Raw genomic sequence first — 24,074 nt, 5'->3', positions numbered from 1 at the left:
TTTCGATCTTAATTTCGCTTACTGGCTGAAAAACAATAAGGGATTTTTATCCCCTTAACTTATCAACCTCGTCAGAAAAAATAGCCGTTTTGGCTTTTCTTATCAGTAACCTTGTTCGAAGTATCAGTTAGCCAAAACCAGTGATGTGAAATCTTGTTATTTTATAGCAAGATCTTAGAGAAAGAGAGAGAGAAAGAACGTGTCAGTTGTTAATCACTAATCAGTATATCAATAATTTTTTTAAATATCACCTTGTAATATAATGTTAATTATGGTTTACTTATTTTTCTCCAGAAAAGAATTCAATAATAGCTTACCAAAAATCAAGCCATAAAATATTGTTAACCATAGGAGAGAACGAGCAAATACACAACAGGTCACTTCGACTGTCGTAAGCAAACCTCCGGCCAGGACGACCTTGCGAATGCCTAATTTATAAACTAACATTCCACTAAACAGTGCTGAAAGAATTTATAAATCTTATTACATTTCTATACATATCAAAAAATGTGATATTATTTCACTGACCTTAAAAATTATTACTGCTAAATTTTTACGATTCATCTACGTCTCATAAATATTTTTTAAAGTTTTAGTGCAGTTTACTGAACACGGAAATGCCGTATTAATAAAAATAAATACAATATGAGGAAGGAGATGTTCCATTTTTCTCGGCTATATATATATATCATTTCATAGAGGTTGCGGTTTTTAAATGTAATTTAAAATACTCACCTTTCTTTTTTAATTACATGATTATAAATGCTTTTTTTACAAGCTTCGACATAAATTATGCTCAAAGAACTCGTTAAAAGTAAGCTTGAGAACGAATGGGAAATTGCAGAATGCAGTGTTATTCTTAATGAAGAGAAACATCAGTACTCACATGTGAACTGTCCGGTAAGTGCAGTTAGGTTAAATATCCGCAATGTCTTTTCTCTGGACTCGTTGAAAAGTCTTATAAGAGCTGCATAGAATACTCCGTGGCATCGAAGTAATCCAGAAATAACGAATATGTTAATAAAACAAGCTGCAATTAGAATTACTTTTGAAGGATTTATCGTTTTCATTTTCTATGCTCATTACAGTAAACATGAAATAAAATAAGTCAGAGTAACGGGTACAGTTTCTGTAACTCGAACATCGACAACATGATAAGAAATGATTGGCAACCTATTTTTGAGCAGGGAGAAACATTTTGCAATTTAGTAACACAGGCTAATGAACTTTAACATTTGGTTTGGTTTAGTTCTAAGCAATGAATCTGCATCATTCATCAACTAATGTTTGAGATATTTATGAAAAATTCGTCACTCTTTCTAATACATTGATCTTTTCACGAGTTGTCACTTTTAATTTTCCATAAGTGGTTCTCTGCGTCACATATCCAACAATAAGCCGGCTTAATTAAGTAGGAGTAAGAGGAACAAATAGAATTATTAAGCAGGAGTTGCAGATAAAGAAAAGGTTGTGGAGAAAAACATAAAGAAAAAGGTAATGAACATATCCATGGGTGTTAGTAGTAGTAGTAGGTACGGGCAAATAGGGTGACCTGCATGATAAGGAAGGCTAAAGCTAATTATGAGAGGAAGCCAGCTGATGAAGCCAAAATAAATCCCAAGGAGTACTTTCGTTATGCGGCAGATAAAGTAAAGAATAATTATCGAAGGATGACTTTAAAAAGTGTTGATGGTAGGGACGTTACAAATGCAAATGAAATAGTTGAGTTACTTAGTAATCATTTTGCAAAAGTGTACCATCTTGGTTGTGATTTTGCAGTGCTGAATGTGTTAACTGATCAGAGTTTAGAGATAGAAGAAATAGAGGTGCTTAGTATATTACAGACCCTTAATGTTAACGACACTGCCATAAGCTTAGTTGGCACATCGGCCCATGTGTTACGAGAATATGCAAGAGAATTAGCACATCCTCTAACCAGGCTGTTTAGTTTAAGCCTCAGTTCTGGTAAAGTCCCAATACAGTGGAAAGAGGGGGGGGGGGATAATTCCACTGTATAAGCTCCAAGGCAGAAGTAGCAAATTATAGGCTAATCAGTATATCAGGAGTGGTGGTTAAGGTTTTGAAAAATTTCATAAAAATTAGAATTCAGGAGTGGGTGGACATGAATATGATGCTCTATAAGGGAGGACATGGTTTTGTGAAGGATGTCTTGCCTTAATAACTTACTTTTCATAATCAAGTAACGGTGGAGTTGGTAAAGGAAATCCTTACTCGGTGATACTGATGGACTTTGCGAAAGCATTTGACAGGATTCCACACGGAACTCTGTTGCATAAATTGGAGCAAATGGGTATGGATCCGAAGCTAGTGATTTGGATTAGTGGGTGACTGATGGACAGATACCAAAGAGTGATTTATGGAGGAGCTGATCTAGGTGAATGGAGGTGACTAGTGGTGTGCCTCAGGGATTGGTACTTGGTCCTCTGTTGTTTAATTTTTACATAAATGATAAATAATTTGAAGGAAATATTCACTAGTTTGCTGATGATGAAAAATTGGGAAGAGCGATAGACAACTCAAATGATGTAGCTATCTTTCAGGATGACTTAAATAGGCTTGTGGTATCGGTTAAGATAAATGGCTGTCAGTTTAACGTCGCTAGGTGTAAGGTGATGCACTTCGGGAGGATGAGATTACATGCTGTGTATTATATTAATGGAAATGAACTGCAAGAAGTTGACAAAGCAAGAGACTTGTGGGTTATTGTGGATAGAGAACTTAAATTTAGAGGGCATATTGCAAAGGTTGCCTAAACATCACATTAAAGTACGTGGTTGAAGAATATTGACAAGTAGGGATAGGGAAGTGATTCTTCCACTTTACAAGGCATTAATAAGACCACATTTGGACCACTGCGCACAGATCTGGTCACCTGGATTTCTTGGTGATGAAGAAATAGTGGAAAGGATCCAGAAGCGGGTTACAAATGTTATTGCAGGTCTGCGGAAGGTTTCCGACGAGGAAAGATTGAAAGTCTGTATTGATGAGCTCCAAATTCTTTAGTAACATTTTCTTTGATATCTTTGTGCATACCCTTTGTCCTGAATAATAACTCCTAGAATTTTGGTCGATGTAAAAATTGTTGAACGTAATACTGAAACCCATCTCCCTCTCTCTCTCTCTCTCGTGTGTGTGTGTGTGTGTGTGTGTGTGTGTGTGTGTGTGTGTGTGTGTGTGTGTGTGTGTGTGTGTGTACGCCACACACACACGATTTAAAAATTGTTGAACGTAATCTTTCATTCACTCTTTCAAAAGAGTGGATGAAGGGTTCATCCACTCTTTTAAACTCCGATAGCTCCTAAAAGCATTGATGATTCTTGCGTACGTTTCTTTTTCCATCCTTTTTTTTTAATTATATTATCGGCTCAAAATTTAAAATCTTCTTCGTGACTTATTATTCTGTTTTCAACAGTTATTGAAATTTCTATGTGGTAAGTCATTAGTTGATATTTTCTGTAGTTTATGTTTAATCCATATGCTTTACTTTTATTGCTTACATCTCTAATCATTGTTTCCAGTTCTGGGCCATTTTCGGAGAGGAGTGCTATTCATCGGCAAATCTAAGACTGCTTAAAATTTTGCCTAAGATGTTTAAACCATAATTATCCATTTCTCTAATAACATTTCCAGCAAGGAAGTGAATAGCTTGTGTGCTATCGGATCTCCTTGTTTGGCTAGTCTTACTAGGTTGAAGGATGTTCCTGTTGTCTGAGTTTGATTTTTACTGTGCTACTATTATAAATATTTTTTAATTTTCTGATATATTTATTTTCTATACCTTGATTTTGCACTCCCAGAAACAGCGGTTTGTGGTCTATCGAGTGGAATGCTTTCGGTAAGTCTATGAATATGTATAGCGGTTTATTACATTCTTGATATTTTTCAATAATTTGGTTGATAGTGTGTAGATGATCAATAGTTCAAAAAAACGTTTCTAAATCCTGCTTTTTTTTCACATGGTTGGTTCTGATGTAGTTGGCTTGTAATTCTGTTTTGGATAATCCTAATAAATATTTTATAATTGTGTGATATGAGACTTATGGGTCAGTAGTTGCTTATATTTGATCTATCACCCTGCTGAAATAGTATTATTTCTGAATTTAACCACTGCCTCCTTGGTATACTATTTCTGTGTGTAGGATGCCACTGAAGTATTCTCCTGGAATTGGATCACCGCCCTGTGCGTTATCATATTTCATTTGTTTCACTGCGTGTTATATTTCCTCTCTTCAGTGATTCCCAAGATAGGATCATCACACGTTCTATTTATTTGGCTGTCTGTTAGATTATTTGCTTGATTACTTGAATATAATTCTTAATAGAATTTTGTTGCTATTTTGAGAATTTCGGATCTGTTATTTGTTTTATGACCAAAAGTCATCTACTTAGGAAGGGATCAGGATTTGCCATTTTTAGGCCATTATTTGCTGTTTTTAGAGAAGTACTTTGTTCTAGGGTTTGTTTGATTTCATTTGTGTTGAAATTCCTTAAATTTTTTCTAAGGAATTTTCTCTTTTGACTAATTTGTTTAGTTCAAACTCTACTTTGTTTTGTACTGATTGGAACCTTTTTTTTTTCTTTAGTTATTTTTGACTCTTTATTTCTCTTGTTGCTACTTAGTGATTGGTATAGTGGCGTAGCTGGGGGGGGGGGCAAATAAAATGAAATAGAACGCAAATAATTACTCCTTAGTATTCCATGTAAGGTTTTTACGAAAGTACTCCAAAAACAAATTAAGCCATATATAAAACTGACACTAGGAGAAGAAGAACAAGCAGGTTTCAGTCCAGACCGAAGCAATTGATCAACTATTCACGTTAAGACAGCTAATAGAAAATATACTAGAGTACAACCAAAGCCGCTACATAAACTTCATAGACATTCGTCAAGCATTTGAATCAATCCGTAGAAGAGAACTATGTAAAACTATGGAAGAATTTGCAAATCCCAACAAAACCATAAGAATAATAAAGAATCTCTATGAGAAATCAGAAAGTGCAGTACGAATGGAGGACACCTTAACCAACTGGTTCCACACATAGAGTGTAGTAAGGCAGGGATGCAATCTGTCACCAGACCTGTTCAATCTTACACTGGAAGAAGCAACCAGTAAGGTCTTAAACAAAGAAGACTCCGGAATCAAAATATATAAGACAAATATAAAGTTTGTAGACGACATTGCATTACTTGCAGGTACAGAAGAAAATCTACAGCGAATTTCTTATAAAATAAAGGAAGAGTGTATAAAATCTGGATTAAACATAAATATAGACAAAACAAAAATCATGCAAATATGAAAAGAAGCACCAATCTAAAAATTGAAATCGATAGTAAGAATCTAGAGCAGGTAGAAAACTTCACCTACATTGTAGGAGTTATTGAGTACAATGGTGAAACTATAAAAGATATAAACAGACAAATCAGTCAAGCATCCCAAACTTTTGGACGACTTAATAAAATATGGAAGTCAAGAGACAAACAAGTAACAAAAGTAAGAATCTATGAAACAATGGTCCTCCCAATACTCCTCTAAGGAAGTGAATGCTGAAATCTCAAAAAGGCTGAAGAGAAAAAAGTTATTAGTTACTGAAATGGATTGGCTGAGAAGATTACTTGGAGTATCTCTAATGGATCGACTAAGAAACGACTAAAACAAGAAATAACAATAATAGACGAAATCCAAGAAAGAAGACTGCGATGGTTTGGTCATGTGAACAGAATGGGAACAAAAAGACTACCATCTAAAGCCCTGAATACAACGATGGAAGGTAAGCGATCCAAAGGACAGCTCCCAGAATTAGATGGATAGACAAAATAAAAAAGGACCTGAAAACTAAATCACAACAAGCGACACCAAACTGGGTATAACTGGTAATTAGTTTACGGAATTAACAACGCATATAAAGTATATTAATTAAAGGTAACTTTAATGAATAACTTCTATATTTCGGCAACGTCACATTTCCATCTTTTGGAACATAAAGATATGGTATGTGCACGCAGGCACTAACACAAAGCAAATGAGGAAGAAAGCAAGAAACTAATATTGTTCCTAAAGTCCTAATGGTGCCCCCCTGCCGGGCTAATTTGGTAGTCTTGGCGGTTGGGCTGAAGTTCTCATAATGTAAATCTCCCAAATTTTGGGTAGTTTCATGCACCCAAATTTGTTGAGGTTAGGAACGTTTTTTAGAGCTGCTGAAGATTCTTTGAATAATCTTTCGTATTTAAACTTGCTGCGATGAATTATTTTTGTTTTCTTCCAACGAATTTTATGGTGGGTATCTAAGGCATGGTCTGCCAGCCCAAAGCGGCTTTACTGTTGAAACCGGATGTAGTCTTTGTGTTCTGAAATCCTGATATTTGTTGTTCTGCCTGTTTGGCCAAAGTAGGACAATTTTCAGCTGCAAGGGACCTGGTATATACACCAGGTAGGTCTGGGGGAAGTGGTTGGTCTTTGGCAGAGCGGATGAGGGATGCCAACTTTTTATATGGTCTGTAACAGGAAGTAAGGTCATATTTTTTGAGGATATTGGTTATTTTCTCAGAGGTGCCTGGATGTAGGGGATGGTGATAGACTTGGTGTAATCTCTATTGTGGAAGGGGGGGTGTGGTTTACTGGTTTTAGTATTGTTTGGATTTTTTTGGGGGTTATAGCCATTGGCTAAGAAAGTGTTGAGGATGTGGTTTAGTTCAGTAGTTAGGGCCTTGTCACCTGAGCAGATTAATTTTGCCCTGTTATAAAGTGTTTTTATAACCCCATATTGTTGTGGGGGGGGGGAATTGCTGGTGAATGTATCTGCCAGTATGGGTGGATTTTCTGTAAACAGAGAAAACCAAAGTTCTATCAAGCTGGCGGGTGATTAAAGTGTCTAGGACGGGGAGGGTGTTGTTTTCCTCTTTTTCTAAGGTGAACTGGACTCTGGGGTGTTGGTTGTTTAAGTGTGTTAGGAAGGAGTGGAGTGTGTCTGAGCCATGTGGCCAAATAGCAAACACATCATCCACATAACGAAGCCAAACTGGACAGAATTGTCGGACTCGCCCGGGACAGACAGAAGTGGAAAGAGTTCATTCGGCCTCATCATCATCCACACAGATGATGGAAGAGAGAAGAAGAAGAATTAATTAATAATACATTGCAATATTAACAATTAATTATTGAATAATCATAAAAATTATTAGTACACTTTAAGTATTTAAGAGTGAATGTAGACTTTTTCTCCTGTGTGCTGTAGTTTTTCTCTCCTTTTGTACATCCTGGAGATCGCTTTGTAGGCTGGAGGTGGATGAATCACTATCTGTTGCGTAACAAACACCTTCAATAAGAGATATCTTAACACCAAAATTAAACAAACATCACATTACAAAGAATATTTGTAAAATGTAGTTTTGTTTCATTAGCCATAAAATGAATACAAATAAAATAAATAAATATTTTATTTGCTCTAACTTGTTGGTTTAACATTTTTATTTATAAACATATAATTAGCAACATAAATAAATACGAGTAGTGACACTCAAATTAAACAAGAAATACATCTCAGAATACAAGACGATTCACTTTTCGTGTTTTATTCTTTATTTATTGAAAATAAATGATAACTTCTTTCTATTGCAAGATTTCACATATTCACAGGCTATTAACATCATAGAAATCTGCTATTAGATCCTTGATTTTGAGATAACTTCCCTAGTTTTGATTATTGACTTGTCGTCCAGTACAGAACTTTTATACTGACATTTAAGAATATATTTTTAAAGCTTCAAATGACAGTATTATGATGAAAGCTTATTGGTAGCTTATTTTACCGCTTAAATAACGTATATTCACATTACATGTTATTTATTTTCTGGTATTAATGACAATACAGAATGATAAAAAAAAAAATATTTATTAAACTTATTTCCTGATACATCGCTGGCATTACATCCAGCATCTTCAGAGCAAAAAACGATTTGTCACAGTACGCGAAACACAACAATCTGGTATTACAGTGGGATTAGTTTAAAAAATTGTAACAAACAACACAAGGAACAAAAGTCCTAATTAGGTGTCATCTATATTGGAATAAAAAGAGAAGACAAATATAATTACATCTTAAAATGACTGTCTCCAGACTTTCTGGTAAGTTTAAAGAGCCATAGATGTCGAGGTTTGGGGCATATTTTAAAGCTTCTGTCGATTCCAAAAACAATCTCTCTGACTTATAATGACTTCTATGGAGTACTTTTGTTTTCTTCCAATTGATTTTTCTTCTAAAGGTTTAAATACGATGCATAGCTGAACACTCTAGATATATTTTTTGATATCTATATTTACTAAATATCAGATATCTAGATGTCTCTAGATACCTGATATTTACTGAACACTCTAGATATCTTTTTAGATGTGCTGAATGTTTGAGACAGTAACAGTTTTCCTGCGGTCTTGTGTAGTAGATATTGAAGTGGATATCTGGGGAGCATTTACTTATTCTTTTTTCCCCTATGCTATGAAGATTATAGCCATTGGCTAAGAAGGTGTGACATAGTGACTAAGTTCGGCAGTAAGAGCATTGTTATTGGAACAAATAGCTTTAGCTCTGTAAGTTTGTGTTTATAGGATACCATACTGTTGAGCTGGATGATGGTGTGACTATTTGTGGTTGAAGGAGAGATACCAGAGAGTGGTTTATTCAGGAGTGGAGTCCTAAAAGACGGCTTGTGACTAGTGGAGTGCCGCAGGGCTCTGTTCTTGGACAACTGCTTTTCAATTTGTTCATCAATGATATAGGAAAGGATTTGAGAGGAAGTGTTCACTTGTTTGCTGATGATGCAAAGTTGGGTAGAGCAATTGTGAGTGCACAGGATGTCAAAATTTTACAGGATGATTTGGATAGTTTGGAGGACTGGGCTAGTAAAAATAGATGTCAATTTAATGTGGAAAAGTGTAAGGTTATGCGCTTTAGGGGTGAAAAGAATAGTAGCAGTATATCGCATTGGTGAAACCGTACTCCAGGAGATTGATGAGGCCAGGGATTTGGGAGTGTTGGTGGATAGCGAATTGAAGTTTAGGGGGCACATTGCAAAAGTGACTAAAACAGCTCACCAAATCCCTTGGCTTCTGAAAAATACTTTGAGACAAACATGTTGTTGTTACTCTATATCGAACCTTGATAAGACCCCATCTGGACTACTGTGCCCAGTTATGGGCACCAGGGTTTCTTTGTGATGGGGAGGAAGTGGAGAGGCTCCAGAGACGAGTGACCAAGATGATAGCAGGTCTGCGGAATGAACCATATGAGAATATTTTAAAGATTTGTGGGTTGCAGAAATTGGACGATAGGCGAAGTAGGGGTGATATGATTGAGACATTCAAATTACTGAAGGGTTTCTATAAGATTGATCCAGGAGATATTTTTGAAAATATGACTGGTGGTGGGAGGACTAGGCGCCATGCATGGAAGCTGAGTAATAGCGTGGTTGACAAGGGTGTTAGAGCTAGATTTTTTACTTGAAGAGTGGTGAATGAGTGGAATACGCTTCCAGAGACTGTTGTGGGTGCTACGACCGTGAATGAGTTCAAGGCAAGGTATGATAGATACTGTGTAAATGTCGAATAGTTGTTCTTGACATGATGTTAGGGCCTCCCTCGACGAGTCTGTCGACTCGTTGGAGTTCCCCGAAACAATAATAATAATATTTTTTTTTATTGTTCTTTCAAATGTTTACATATGTACAATAATCATCTATTCAGTATATTATTTTTAAAAGGTTCAGCACTTTGTGCTACATATAAGAAATTTAACATTAGAACTTACTTCATTACCCTACCAAAACTTCGTTCTTTCCTAAGTCAACCCAAGCCAAAACGTAACCAACTTCAGTTTCCAGCAGTTTATAAAATGATCTGCAGTTGCGGAAAACCATATTATGAGCAAACCGATAAGTCGGTCTCACAACGTCTCGAAGAGCATCAACGTGATATCTCTTACAACAGAACTCGTGCAAAAAGGGCACTCTCCAGTCATGTACTTTTCTCTGCCAACCCTGATTTAGAAGTGCGTCAACACCAGATAGACTGGAATCTTACTACTAATATACATAATTGCACTGGCGACCTAGAATGATGCATCTTAGAATCAAAAGAAATAGTTCTGGACCCCAGTAGTATGGGAGGCACTAGTGACCAGATCAAGATCAAGATAAGATAAGGAATCGTGACGTGATTGGTTGACGTCATTGCGGGCGTGGCTTCATGGGTTTGGAATGTTAGGAATTTCCCTGTGGGCATATGTGTCAATAGCTTCAGCTGTTGTGTTTTGGTTCGCGTATGGCATTATGGGTGATGGTAGAGATAAGGATTCGTGTTGTGATTAGTGGGACACTTTGAACCAGATGAAGATCAAGATAAGATAAGATAAGTGATTAGTGACGTAAATGTTTGTTATGAGATGTAGATAATTGACGTCATTTGTTATTTGTAAATAAGTGATGTTATTGTTTTGAATGGAAAGGAAGATATATTAGAGACAAGGATTCGTGTTGTGATTGGTGGACACTTCTGACCAGATGAAGATCAAGATAAGATAAGGAATCGTGACGTGAATGTTTGTTGTGATGAGATGTAGATAAGTGACATCAATTGTTAGATGTAAATAAGTGACGTTGTTGTTTTGAATGGAAAAGGGAGATATATTAGAGATAAGGAATCGTGTCGTGATTGGTGGACACTAGTGACAAGATCCAGATCAAGATAAGATAAGGAATCGTGACGTAAATGTTTGTGATGAGATGTAGATAATTGACGTCATTTGTTATTAGTAAATAAGTGACGTTATTGTTTTGAATGGAAAGGAAGATATATTAGAGATAAGGATTCGTGTTGTGATTGGTGGACACTTCTGACCAGATGAAGATCAAGATAAGATAAGGAATCGTGACGTGAATGTTTGTTGTGATGAGATGTAGATAAGTGACATCATTTGTTAGTTGTAAATAAGTGACGTTGTTGTTTTGAATGGAAAAGGGAGATATATTAGAGATAAGGAATCGTGTCGTGATTGGTGGACACTAGTGACAAGATCCAGATCAAGATAAGATAAGGAATCATGATTTGGATGTTTGTTGTTATGAGATGTAGATAAGTGACGTCATTTGTTAGTTGTAAATATGTGATGTTGTTGTTTTGAATGGAAAGGAAGATATATTGGTGTATAAGGAATCGTATCGTGATTGCTGGATACTTCTGACAAGATCAAGATCAAGATAAGATAAGGAATCGTGATGTGAATATTTGTTGTTAGTTGTAAATAAGTGACGTTATTGGTTTGAATGGGAAGGATGATTTTAGTGGTTAAGAAATCGTGTCGTGATTGATGGGACACTTCTGACAAGATCAAGATCAAGATAAGATTAGGATTCCTGACGTGAATGTTTGTTGTTATTGAGTTTGGAATGATAATTAATTTAGTTATGTTATGTCACTCAAACATACAGTTTCTTTCTTCTATAGATGGTTGCACTAATTTTCCAATACATTTTGGGGTATTTCTTTCCTGTTAAAGTGTGGGAATTCTTAGAGAAAGTCGTGATGGCTTTCGTGTTTCGAGTTTTTCTGAATAATTAATTATATACTTAAAAAACCTGTCCTTAAACACACACATACACAAACATACATATTAGACATAAAAAATCGCTAATGTATCCATGTTGATACTCTAATATATACCCAATGATTATTCTTATGGAAAAAAAAACTATTCAGTATTAGAATTATGCTTACCAAAAACATACGAGCAGTTGTTATGTTTAAGTTAAAAAAGTACTTACAGCTTTCCAGATGACTTTTATAACTACGAATATTGCAAAATAGTTGAATTTTATATCCACAACACAACACAAACACAAAAACCACAAAGAATGAAATTTCTGTAAATACTGTAACCTGAACTAGTTACTTCCTCCTTTAGATTACAGACTGTAGATGCTGTGGTTTCGTCATTTGCAATATCCCCCAGCGAGCGGTTTTCTTCGAAAGGGATGACATGAGTCACATCCGTAAATTGGGTTATTGTTCAAAAGGTAGCATTTCCTATTTCCTCAAGTTTGGATATTTCTCAAATACTTACATATGACTAAGGGATTAGTATCCACATGTTTGAATGACACATATCCTAAAATTATTCATTCTTCGTTACCGTCAGAATTCATTGGTGTAGTAAATTAATGCTTACATTTAATTTTAATTTAGATTACTATCCGATTGGTTCTCTGTATTAATTCTTTCCCACTGTTGCCCAAGCTCGTTGGGAAAGTCTATGCTCCGTTTTGTTTAGGTTAAGTGTTATTTCCGGTTTCGAATTCCGATTGCTGTTAGAGTATGGAATTCTGACAAGTGAAATTATTATTATTATTTTTTTTTTTTTCAAATTGAATGGTTATTTTCTGTATTTTACTTTTAAAGGTCATATTCTAACAGAATAACTGAGCAGAATTAATAAATATATAAAGTACATGTGAATTTATTTTCCAACGGTGAATATTTCTCATTAAGTCTTATCTTAAAGTTGCCCAAGCTTGGTGGGAAAGTCTATGCGGCGTTTTGTTTAGGGTAAGTGTTATTTCTGGTTTCAAATTCCGATTGCTGTTAGAGCATGGAATTCTGACAAGTGAAATTATTATTATTATTATTATTATTATTATTTTTTTATTGATTGGTTATTTTCTGTATTTTACTTTTAAAGGTCATATTCTAACAGAATAACTGAGCAAAATTAATATATATATATATATATATATATATATATAGTGTATCTGAATTTATTTTCCAACACTGTATATTTCTCATTAAGTCTTATCTTAAATATATCTCACTTATCTGCTCGCTGTTTGTTGTACGTAGGTGAGAAATCGTGTGGTTTGGTTCGAACTCTTGGTTTCCGTTGGGAAATTACTGATATAACTATCAATTTTACCTTCGATTCCTTATGCTTTTAACCTATTTCTGTAAGAGGAATTTATTTATTTTATTTATTTTTTCTTTAGCATTAGTAAATTTTAAGTAACTGATATGAGACAAAACAAGGTTTTGAACTCTCTGCAGTTTTTCTACAGCAATCTTTTTAAGCGTATTTGTAATGTGTCGTTGGTTTTAAATATCTAATGGCTCTGTAAAATAACCAAACTCTAACAGTATTGTGACTTTTCAGGTGAAATCTTCACCACTACAATTCTAGTTATTAATTTAATACCCGATTATTTTTTTTGCTTCCAAGATTTGACAGGAGTTTCTTGAAATATTTGAGGGCTTGCATGAACAAATAAGACTTTTAATTCAATGAATCAAAAAAAATTCTCTGGTTACTTTGTGGCATGAAATTTCAGAAGGAAAAAAAAAAACGTTATCTTCCTTCTTAAATTTGTATAACACATCTACGACACCCAATTTGTTCATTTAAATTTACACATTTTATTTGAACGAAATTTTATTTACAAATTGTATTTACTGAATCTAACAATACAGAAAATAAATAAATTGAAAAATACATCAAAGGTTCTTCCATGCTTGTGGAATTGCCATTGTATAGTTTTGACAATGTGACACTCATCTGAAAGTTAATTTTCATTTGGTGTTTGTTTGGAATTTATTACTGCAGTAAAATTAAGGGTTGCATATTTATATTTTCGAATCCAATACGTATAATTCAGAGAATTATTAAAAGCACAGAATCTTTCGTTATGTTTCCAAAAGCATTTAAAAGTACACATTATGTTTTCACGTTTTGGGCATCCAATTTCATTTACATCAAGAACAGGCCTCTCTATTAACTTCGTTAATGTTTTTGATTTTTCTCTTCCTTTGGCAAGTAATATATGATATTTGCATGTTGATTCTATGATCCAATCTCTTAGTTTGTCCAAAGCTAGTGAACCAATTTCCCACTTCAGCTGATGGTTATATTTTATTAACCAAGAATTCTGTTTTTTAACTCTTTCAGGTAATTCTTTCCAACTACAGGGTGATTTTGTCACTGCATATCTTACACTAATTCCATCAGAAATACAAATTTCTTTAGGAAATAAATTTGAACTCTTATTCAACAAAAATTGTACATGAATTATCTCAATGATAACTGAAAATTCGTATTTTTCATCCACTCTCGATTTTTCATAATCGTTTTCCTTCATTCTTCTTCTTCTAATTAGGTTACTTCATATGGCACCACAAATAAATAGTTATTTATTATTATTTCACTGATTATAAGCTCTGATCGCATACTTTATGGTAACATTCGTTTACGAAATTCTAAACAGTTAGAACTTTTCACAAAGAAACTTTCAAAGAATTTGTGACTCACCCATTATTTTTGCATTACCAAACACAAATCACAAAACAGCAGCTGCAGTGGATGAACGATTACCTTAAGTACAAAGTCACTCGACTCTATGGTATTTTCTTATAGTACTGTTGACACTTACCATCCCCTACCCTGACCATTCCTTCAAAAATGAACCTTTCATGCAGATGACTCAACGACATGTTTTCACATGCTGTTGGATATACTGTTGGTGTGTTTTTATCTTACTTTGTGTAGGGAAAGGTAAAATTTGTATATGTGTTATCTCTAGAGTACAAACATTTTCTCTATGCCAAACTTTAAAGAAGAGTTAAAGTCACATTTTGTTGGTTTAATTAGGTGCTTCTCTCTCTCTCTCTCTCTGTAAAATAACCAAATTCTAACAGTTGGGATGATTTTCGATTATGTGAACGATTTGTTTTCAGATAATTCAAATAATGTCAATAGGTAGCATTAGACAATTTCTGAAATAATCAATTCATGGATATTCGTTTTCAACATTTTTTTTTTCTTCCTGTCCTGGCATTAATTTCACAGTTGTGATTTTTTTAAAATAATTAAACAGAATTGCATTAAGATATAAAGTTGTGGATTTAAATATCAAGACCTAATCAGAATAACTGAGTAAAAATTCACTATGGAAAAACACAACAACAAAAACACACATCTTTGTTCATTTAAGTTTACAAATGCACATTTTATTTTGCTGAAATACTATTTACAAGTATATTCACTGAGAAAAATTCGAAACATGCAATTACCTAAAAATATTTCACAATATTTAGTTTAGACTCTTAACATTTTCCAAAGAGTTCAATGAATAAAATTTTTCTTACTCACTGTTTCTTGGTTACATTACATCAAAATAGCTGGTCATGCAAAAGAATTTTTAAATCAGATACCATGGTAACCACACTTCCATACGTTTGATATTGTGTCAGTCTGGAAATGACACCATGCCTCACCAAACATTCTGTGTATTCTTTTGTCAGGAAATATATACAAACAGTTTTTGTAAAATGTTTGTAAATGTCCCAAAATAAAGAATCTTTATCGAATTGGATAAAATCTTGAAAGTCTAATTTTACCATTGATGAATTTAAATGATTAGCGATAATTTTTCCCATTATATGAACAGATGGTAATTCAGTTTCCAAAAATAGTAAATGATTATCAATGTCGTACATTTTTGGTGAAAATCTCTCAGCTTCTTCACAACTAATAGAAAAAACCTTACTTCCATCAGCTCCTGTATCATCAAGTATTGGTTCCCCATCTTGGCATTTCAGAATATAACACTCACCGAGGTCGATTTTTAGTCAACTCTTCTTTGCAAGTAGCCGAGGATATCAGACCACTTCCTGCATAATTTTTCCCAAGTGGTCCTGGATAAATACATCACAATGTACGTGTCTTCTAAAATAATAATCGGTTTCCATCCTTTTAGAGCTAGGTGAAGAGTTTTGTCTCATGCTATTTTCCTGAAGAAAGAAAATTTCAATGATTTTTGTGGCTCACCCACTATTTTACTTTACTTTACTTTACTTTACTTTACTTTCCTGGATACCAATCACCACAACACAATACGATAACTGCACAGGATGAACGAATTGTCGTAACTGCAAAGACACTTGACTCGTTTATTTTTCCTTATAGTACTGTTTACCTGACCCTTAACCGTGACCGTTCCTTCCAAAATGAAACTTTTGCACAGATGATTCATGGACATGTTTCTACATGGTGTTGGATAAACCATGACGACAATGACGGATGTGTGTCACCCAGGGAAAATTCCAAGATATCTTATCTCAAAAACATCACCCACAATTCCATAGCCAAAAAAATCATGACAACAATGTTGTTATGTGTTTGGATATTTCTGGGGAACATATGTCTCTCATTCTGTGATATCACAGAGGGTGACAGATGTCTTCCCTGCAATGCTCCCCAACCTAACCACATCACCCTAGTCTCTCACCATCCCCTCTCCTCCAGAAGATGGCTGCTCAGCCTAGTGGAGATGAGTGAGCTCATTGTTTGCGGATATCTTTTAGTGATGTCACCTCCAATTGATACTGATACCTTTTTTGGGGAAAAAAATTTAAAAAACGCGATTTTTATGATAACTTTTTAGGAAAAAAATAAAAAAAACGCGTTTTTTTATTTTTTTTCCAAACACATAATGACATTGTTGTCATGTTTTGTTTGACTATGGAATTGTGGGTGATGTTTTTGAGATAAGACATCTTGGAATTTTCCCAGGGTGACACACATCCGTCATTGTCATCATGGTTTATCCAACACCATGTAGAAACATGTCCATGAATCATCTGTGCAAAAGTTTCATTTTGGAAGGAACGGTCACGGTTAAGGGTCAGGTAAACAGTACTATAAGGAAAAATAAACGAGTCAAGTGTCTTTGCAGTTACGACAATTCGTTCATCCTGTGCAGTTATCGTATTGTGTTGTGGTGATTGGTATCCAGGAAAGTAAAGTAAAGTAAAGTAAAGTAAAGTAAAATAGTGGGTGAGCCACAAAAGTCATTGAAATTTTCTTTCTTCAGGAAAATAGCATGAGACAAAACTCTTCACCTAGCTCTAAAAGGATGGAAACCGATTATTATTTTAGAAGACACGTACATTGTGATGTATTTATCCAGGACCACTTGGGAAAAATTATGCAGGAAGTGGTCTGATATCCTCGGCTACTTGCAAAGAAGAGTTGACTAAAAATCGACCTCGGTGAGTGTTATATTCTGAAATGCCAAGATGGGGAACCAATACTTGATGATACAGGAGCTGATGGAAGTAAGGTTTTTTCTATTAGTTGTGAAGAAGCTGAGAGATTTTCACCAAAAATGTACGACATTGATAATCATTTACTGTTTTTGGAAACTGAATTACCATCTGTTCATATAATGGGAAAAATTATCGCTAATCATTTAAATTCATCAATGATAAAATTAGACTTTCAAGGTTTTATCCAATTTGATAAAGATTCTTTATTTTGGGACATTTACGAACATTTTACAAAAACTGTTTGTGTATATTTGCTAACAAAAGAATACACAGAATGTTTAGTGAGGCATGGTGTCATTTCCAGACTGACACAATATCAAACATACGGAAGTTTGGTTACCATGGTATCTGACTTAAAAATTCTTTTGCGTGACCAGCTATTTTGATGTAATGTAACCAAGAAACAGTGAGTAACAAAAATTTTATTCATTGAACTCTTTGGAAAATGTTAAGAGTCTAAACTAAATATTGTGAAATATTTTTAGGTAATTACATGTTTCGAATTTTTCTCAGTGAATATACTTGTAAATAGTATTTCAGCAAAATAAAATGTGCATTTGAAAACTTAAATGAACAAAGATGTGTGTTTTTGTTGTTGTGTTTTTTCACAGTGAATTTTTATTCAGTTATTCTGATTAGGTCTTGATATTTAAATCCACAACTTTATATCTTAATGCAATTCTGTTTAATTATTTAAAAAAATCACAACTGTGAAATTAATGCCAGGACAGGAAGAAAAAAGAGTGTTGAAAACGAATATCCATGAATTGATTATTTTAGAAATTGTCTAATGCTACCTATTGACATTATTTGAGTTATCTGAAAACAAATCGTTCACATAATCGAAAATCCGAACTGTTAGAATTTGGTTATTTTACAGAGAGAGAGAGAGAGAGAGAGAAAGAGAGAAGCACCTAATTAAACCAACAAAACGTGACTTTAACTCTTCTTTAAAGTTTGGCATAGAGAAAATGTTTGTCCTCTACAGATAACACATATACAAATTTTACCTTTCCCTACACAAAGTAGTATAAAAACTCGCCAACAGTATATCCAACAGCATGTGAAAACATATCGTTGAGTCGTCTGCGCAAAAGGTTCATTTTTGAAGGAACGGTCAGGGTAGGGGATGGTAAGTGTAACTAGTACTATAAGAAAATACCATAGAGTCGAGTGACTTTGTACTTAAGGTAATAGTTCATCCACTGCAGCTGCTGTTTTGTGATTTGTGTTGTGTAATGCAAAAATAATGGGTGAGTCACAAATTCTTTGAAAGTTTCTTTGTGAAAAGTTCTAATTGTTTAGAATTTTATAAACGAATGTTACCATAAAGTATACGATCAGAGCTAATAATCAGTGAAATAATAATAAATAACTATTTATTTGTGGTGCTGTATGAAGTAATCTAAGTAGAAGAAGAAGAATGAAGGAAAACGATTATGAAAAATCGACAGTGGGTGAAAAGTACGAATTTTCAGTTGTCATTGGGATAATTGTTTTACAATTTTTTTTGAATAAGAGTTCAAATTTATTTCCTAAAGAAATTTGTATTTCTGATGGAATTAGTGTAAGATATGCAGTGACAAAATCACCTTGTAGTTGGAAAGAATTACCTGAAAGAGTTAAAAAACAGAATTCTTGGTTAATAAAATATAGCCATCAGCTGAAATGGGAAATTGGTTCACTAGCTTTGGACAAACTAAGAGATTGCATGATAGAATTAACATGCAAATATCATATATTACTTGCCAAAGGAAGAGAAAAATCAAAAACATTAACGAAGTTAATGGGGAGGCCTGTTCTTGATGTAAATGAAATTGGATGCCCAAAACGTGAAAACATAATGTGTACTTTTAAATGCTTTTGGAAACATAACGAAAGATTCTGTGCTTTTAATAATTCTCTGAATTATACGTATTGGATTCGAAAATATAAATATACAACCCTTAATTTTACTACAGTAATAAATTCCCAACAAACACCAAATGAAAATTAACTTTCAGATGTGTGTCACATTGTCAAAACCATACGATGGCAATTCCACAAGCATGGAAGAACCTTTGATGTATTTTTCAATTTATTTATTTTCTGTATTGTTAGATTCAGTAAATACAATTTGTAAATAAAATTTCGTTCAAATAAAATGTGTAAATTTAAATGAACAAATTGGGTGTCATAGATGTGTTATACAAATTTAAGAAGGAAGATAACATTTTTTTTTCCTTGTGAAATTTCATGCCACAAAGTAACCAGAGAATTTTTTTTTTGATTCAGTGAATTAAAAGTCTTATTTGTTCATGCAAGCTCTCAAATATTAAAAGAAACTCCTATCAAATCTCGGAAGCAAAAGAAATAATCGGGTATTAAATTAATAGCTAGAATTTTAGTGGTGAAGATTTCACCTGAAAAGTCACAATACTGTTAGAGTTTGGTTATTTTACAGAGCCATTAGATATTTAAAACCAACGATACATTACAAAAACTCTTAAAAAGATTGCTGTAGAAAACTGCGGAGAGTTCAAAACCTTGTTTGTCTCATATCAGTTACTTAAAATTTACTAATGCTAAAGAAAAAATAAATAAAATAAATAAATTCCACTTACCGAAATAGGTTAAAAGCACAAGGAATCGAAGGTAAAATTAATAGTTATATCAGTAATTTCCCAACGGAAACCAAGAGTTCAAACCAAAACACACGATTTCTCACCTACGTACAACAAACAGCAAGTGGATAAGTGAGATATATTTAAGATAAGACTTAATGAGAAATATACAGTGTTGGAAAATAAATTCAGATACACTATATATATATATATATATATATATATATATATATATATATATATATATATATATATATATATATATATATATATATATATATATATATATATATATATATATATATATATTAATTTTGCTCAGTTATTCTGTTAGAATATGACCTTTAAAAGTAAAATACAGAAAATAACCAATCAATAAAAAAATAATAATAATAATAATAATAATTTCACTTGTCAGAATTCCATACTCTAACAGCAATCGGAATTCAAAACTGGAAATAACACTTACCCTAAACAAAATGCCGCATAGACTTTCCCACCAAGCTTGGGCAACTTTAAGATGAGACTTAATGAGAAATATTCACTGTTGGAAAATAAATTCACATATACTTTATATATTTATTAATTCTGCTCAGTTATTCTGTTAGAATATGACCTTTAAAAGTAAAATACAGAAAATAACCATTCAATTTTAAAAAAAAAATAATAATGTCACTTGTCAGAATTCTATACTCTAACAGCAATCGGAATTCGAAACTGGAAATAATGCTTAACCTAAACAAAATGGCGTATAGACTTTCCCACCGAGCTTGGGCAACAGTGGAAAAGAATTAATACAGAGAACCAATCGGATAGTAATCTAAATTAAAATTAAATGTAAGCATTAATTTACTACACCAATGAATTCCGATGGTAACGAAGAATGAATAATTTTAGGATATCTATCATTCAAACATGTGGATACTAATCCCTTAGTCATATGTAAGTATTTGAGAAATTTCCAAACTTGAGGAAATAGGAAATGCTACCTTTTGAGCAATACCCAAATTTACGGATGTGACTCATGTCATCCCTTTTGAAGAAAACCGCTCACTGGGGGATATTGCAAATGACGAAACCACAGCATCTACAGTCTGTAATCTAAAGGAGGAAGTAACTAGTTCAGGTTACAGTATTTACAGAAATTTCATTCTTTGTGGTTTTTGTGTTTGTGTTGTGTTGTGAATATAAAATTCAACTATTTTGGAATATTCGTATTTAGAAGAGTCATCTGGAAAGCTGTAAGTACTTTTTTAACTTAACCATAACAACTGCTCGTATGTTTTTGGTAAGCGTAATTCTAATACTGAATAGTTTTTTTTTTCCATAAGAATAATCATAGGGTATATATTAGAGTATCAACATGGATACATTAGCGATTTTTTGTCTATTATGTATGTGTGTGTATGTGTGTGTTTAAGGACAGGTTTTTTATGTATATAATTAATTATTCAGAAAAACTCGAAACACGAGAGCCATCACGACTTTCTCTAAGAATTCCCATACTTTAACAGGAAAGAAATACCCCAAAATGTATTGGAAAATTAGTACAACCATCTATAGAAGAAAGAAACTGTATGTTTGAGTGACATAACATATAATTAAATTATTCAGAAAACCTTGAAAGACTGTCGTCATCATGATTTAAAAGAACTGTATATTTGTGTGACATGGCATATAGTTAAATTAATTATCATTCCAAACTCAATAACAACAAACATTCACGTCACGAATCCTAATCTTATCTTGATCTTGATCTTGTCAGAAGTGTCCCACCAATCACGACACGACTACTTAACCACTAAAATCATCATTCCCATTCAAAACAATAACATCACTTATTTACAACTAACAACAAATATTCACATCACGATTCCTTATCTTATCTTGATCTTGATCTTGTCAGAAGTGTCCACGAATCACGATACGATTCCTTATACACTAATATATCTTCCTTTCCATTCAAAACAACAACGTCACATATTTACAACTAACAAATGACGTCACTTATCTACATCTCATAACAGCAAACATTCACGTCACGATTCCTTATCTTATCTTGATCTGGATCTTGTCACTAGTGTCCACCAATCACGACATGATTCCTTATCTCTAATATATCTCCCTTTTCCATTCAAAACAACAATGTCACTTATTTACAACTAACACATGACGTCACTTATCTACATCTCATCACAACAAACATTCATGTCACGATTCCTTATCTTATCTTGATCTTCATCTGGTCAGAAGTGTCCACCAATCACAACACGAATCCTTGTCTCTACCATCACCCATAATGCCATACGCAAACCAAAACACAACAGCTGAAGCCATTGACACATATGCCCACAGGGAAATTCCTAACATTCCAAACCCATGAAGCCACGCCCACAATGACGTCAACCAATCACGTCATGATTCCTTATCTTATCTTGATCTTGATCTGGTCACTAGTGCCTCCCATAATACTGACCCCCTCACACATGAACAGCAATTTAAGTTATAGCTTACCTGACTCACCAACGCAGTAATTCAGCTCTGGAGCTCTCTCTCTCTCTCTCTCTCTCTCTCTCTGTATATATATATAGAAAGTATTTTACCTTGGGTATAATAAATGTTAAAAATACCAAGCAATTTTAAACCTGGTTTTATTACATTTCCCAAGTAAGCGAACAGACAAACAAGTCAAGTTTGCGCCTGCAAGTGATGCAAGTCTAGCTGATCACAGCTGGTGATATATATATATATATATATATATATATATATATATATATATATATATATATATATATATATATATATATATATATATATATATATATATATATATATATATATCACCATATTTTTCGCCTTATAAGATGCTATTTTTTGTACTTTTTGTGCTTTGTAAATTTATCTGAAAATTAGGATGCGTCTTATGCACCGAAACACTTTTATGTATATATCTTTACCGTGCGTCATCGCTTCTCGGTAATGTGTAATCAGTTTGAATACTTTACGAAATGAATACTTCACGAAATGCATGACCGTTGTTAACGGTCATGCATTTCTTTATTGATATAACTTGCTTTACATCTCAATAAAGAAATGTGGTGAATATATTAACTGAAATTTACAAAAAGATTTAAAATTAAATATTTATTATAGTTAAAAAAATCAAATCGCAGAGAACTTGAGAATTGGGGATAACAGTTGTTTTACTTTTTCAGGGTAGCAAAGTTGCATTAAATGCAACTGGAACCATATGTCAATAGAGAAATGTCAGAAGAACAGGCAGGTTTTAGAAGACGTAGTGGAACCAGAAACCAGATAAAAACGTTATGTGGATTGTGGAAAGAACAAGAAAATTTCAAAATCAAATATATAACTATTTTATTAATCATAAGAAGGCTTTTGGCTACGTCGATCATAACAAATTGTCGAATGAGATAGGAGTAAGAGGAAAAGCTAATGATCTAATTTTCTCAAATAATTACTTCCACTGCAAACTAACAAGCTTCAGTAAAATAAGTCTATTGAGAAATGGACAGACAGTATTCGAGTGCAAAAAAGGTAAGCAGCAGGGTTGTATATTGTGATTATATTATGGATGATTTGGTAAAGATCCAGCAAAACGTAAGATGTTAAAGACAATTTAAAAGTTGTAGACGATATAACCGTCATGGAAGACATTGTTTGAAGCAGCTGGATCTGTTAGCTATAAATCTGGAGTAATAAATAATTTTTGATCTTTTTTTGTAAAATCAAAATAAATATAAATTCTTTTTCATAAAATTTTAATTTTCAATAAATTTACAATTCTGATATTAAATTTAATAAATATTGAACGCATTTTAATAAACTTACAAATTAAACTGTAATATTTACATAGTCTACAAACATGCAGTGTTAGTACAATGATGCATAATTCAGATATCTGGATACAACATAATTATGAATATAATTAGCATTACAGTTGCTTATAACTGAGCTTTGGATTTCAGTCATAGAAGATATTCTTTATCCTAAAAAAATGAATGTCATATTCTCATGATATATATATATATATATATATATGTAGAAAGTTTTTTAATTTTGCTATACTATGTTAAAGATAATTATGAATATAATTAGCATTACAGTTGCTTATAACTGAGCTTTGGATTTCAGTCATAGAAGATATTCTTCATCCTAAAAAATCAATGTCATATTCTCATGATATATATATATGTAGAAAGTTTTTTAATTTTGCTATACTATGTTAAAGATACTAAGCAATTTTATAAGCTAGGTTTTAATCCTTTGCTTCCCATATGGAACGCTCAAACAAC

The sequence above is a fragment of the Typopeltis vanoorti genome, chromosome 1 (assembly GCF_054136105.1).
Source record: "Typopeltis vanoorti isolate ZY-2024b chromosome 1, IOZ_Tvanoo_1.0, whole genome shotgun sequence".
NCBI lineage: Eukaryota > Metazoa > Arthropoda > Arachnida > Uropygi > Thelyphonidae > Typopeltis > Typopeltis vanoorti.
Note: the sequence above shows the minus strand (reverse complement) of the source record.